General features: G+C 42.9%; 1 protein-coding gene across 1 annotated transcript in view; it reads right to left on the bottom strand.

Annotated features, from left to right (window-relative positions):
• The window catches only part of LYST (lysosomal trafficking regulator), a gene marked incomplete at its 3' end in the record, with an annotated part of 108,436 nt that overhangs the window by 44,864 nt on the left and 60,949 nt on the right, over window positions 1–2,623 (bottom strand). The window lies entirely within an intron of this gene.

The raw sequence follows: 2,623 nt of genomic DNA, 5'->3' as shown, positions 1-2,623 counted from the left end.
CTCCCAAAGTGCTGGGATTACAGGCGTGATCCACTGCACCCAGCCATTTGGTTTCGTATCCTTCTTTCTTTCTTGTGCATATTATTTAAAAATCAGTTCATGCCTGGCACAGTGGCTCATGTATGTAATCTCAGCACTTTGGGAGGCCGAGGTGGGTGGATCACCTAAGGTCAGGAGTTCGAGACCAGCCTGGCCAACACAGAGAACCCCCGTCTCTACTAAAAATACAAAAATTAGCCATGTGCGGTGGCACATGCCTATAGTCTCAGCAACTCAGAAGGCTGAGGCAGAAGAATCGCTTGAACCTGGGAGAGGAGGTTGCAGTGAGCTGAGATCGCACCATTGCACTCCAGCCTAGGTGACAGAGCGAGACTCTGTCTCAAAAATAAGTAAATAAATAAATAAATAAATAAATAATCAGTTCATATGGCCACTTTTCCTATCCCTTTCCTTCACATATTACTTCCAATTGTTTAGTACAGATACTGCCTATGATCACCTTACAACAACTTTCCCTTTAAGAGACTATCTCTGGCATCTTACGTACCTTTTCTTTGAATTTTAGGAACTCTGTATTCCAATTCTCTATATTCCAGCTTTGTTCCATATTCCTCTTCCTGTTTATTAGTCTGCCAGTTATTATTTACAAAACAACCACTTTGAATCAAACACTAAGAACATAAAGTAATTCCAGTCTCTGCCCTCAAGAAGATTACATTATGGTGGCAAAGGCAAATCAATATATAGGGTACTAGGTACTGCTAAGGGACACTTAACCCAATTTGAGTGGCCAGGGAAGCTTCATGAAGAGTAAACTGAAGTTGTACAGCTAAAGGGAGAAAAGAAGGGAAGAAAAGCATTAGAGATGGAAGGAGCAGCTCAAGTTAAGTCACTGAGGAAATTACAGTAAGTTTGGTATCACAACTACAAAATGAGAAACAGGAAAAGTGAGGACGGAGGGAGTGGCTGGCAAAGACCAGATGGTGAAAGGCTTTGTACACTATGCTAAGAACCTTGGGCTTTAATCTATTGGCTAGTAAGTCTTACCAGAATCACCTATAGAATTTGTCTAGGCCCCATCATCAGAGACCCTAATCCGCTAAACCCACAGCAAGACCTAAACATTGGTATTTTTAACAAGCTTCATAGGTGATTCTAATGAACAGTCAGGGCTGAGACCCACTGCTACAGGTGACAGGAAGCCCATGAATTATTGTGAACATGTGAGTGACATGGTCAATCTTGAACACATAGGTCATTCTAGTGGCAATGTGGAAGACACATTTTATGGAGAAGACTCCAGCTGCATGAAAACCAATTTGGAGACTGGTGTAATACTCCAAGAAAATGGTAAGGAGATCTTTTTCTAAAGCAACAGTAGAGGAATATAATTTTGATAAATATCCAAGAGTCAAAATGAGCACAATTTTGGTGATTAATTGGATGGAGAAGTGAGTGGTAAGGGAGGGATCACGACAACTCTCTGAATACTAGCTTGGTTAACTGGCTAAATGGTACTGCCACCTGCGAAGCACACATAAGAAGAACTAAGGAATGTGTGCAGAGTCTGCTGTCAGGACAAAACCACTCCACACCAGGTGAGCTGAGTCCTCGGTATGTTAGGCCAGTGACCAACTTCTTTACAGTGACTACTAAGACTAAATCCAGCATGCCTTTCATTCCAATTTCAGCAATGCTCAAAACATATACCTTCTCAACAACCATCCTTAACTCCATCTCACGGTTTCCAATGCCAGACCGAATAAGGAAATAGGCAAGTATAGACTCTTCTGAGAAGGCAGGATTAGAAAAGAAAAACAGAAAAGAGAGAGGAGCTGGAGAAAGAGGTATAGGTCAAGGAAGGTTTTTTTTTTTTAAGTATTTGTTTTTGATTTTTTTTTTTTTAAGGAATTGGAAGAACCGTATTTTTAGGCTATAAGAAATAAGAGGTGGTGTGGCGTTGGCAGCCATCCCTTATCAGCTCTGATTGTGTGTACTTCTTCCCAGCATCACTGGCACCATGTTGGTAACTTAAAATCACCATGGTGCGAGTATTTACACCACGGAAATGGGCAAATGCTACATATTAGGGTCTTTTGTGTTTCTTTCTCCAGGAGAGCCAATTTACTAGCATACCACTGCAGCCAGCACAAGGGAAGTTACTGAAGACAGGGGCAAGAGAATGAATGAATGAAGGACAAAATTCATAGAGAAAATAAGTGTGGATTGGATCAAGGGCATAGGTGAAGAGGTTAGGCTGGGGTGGGAGAAGCAGGAGGGGACACATCATTCTCTGAGGCTGAGGGAAAGGAGGTAGGAAGAGTTGCAGATATAGAAAACAGGTGGAAGACCAGAAACTGAGGGAGCTCAAGAATGACAGCCTCAATTTTTTTCATTCAAGTAATAGGCAAAGTCGTCTGCTTAAAGAAGGGGGCCTAGACCATCCTGGCTAACACGGTGAAACTCCGTCTCTACTAAAAAAAAAGACACAAAAAATTAGCCGGGTATGGTGGCGGGTGCCTGTAAGTCCCAGCTACTCGGGAAGCTGGGGCAGGAGAATGGCGTGAACCTGGGAGGCGGAGCTTGCAGTAAGCCTAGATCGGGCCACTGCACTCCAGCCTGG

Source organism: Mandrillus leucophaeus, unplaced genomic scaffold, assembly GCF_000951045.1.
Source record: "Mandrillus leucophaeus isolate KB7577 unplaced genomic scaffold, Mleu.le_1.0 Scaffold165, whole genome shotgun sequence".
In the NCBI taxonomy this organism is placed as follows: domain Eukaryota; kingdom Metazoa; phylum Chordata; class Mammalia; order Primates; family Cercopithecidae; genus Mandrillus; species Mandrillus leucophaeus.
This window is presented reverse-complemented; position numbering and strand designations above follow the sequence as displayed.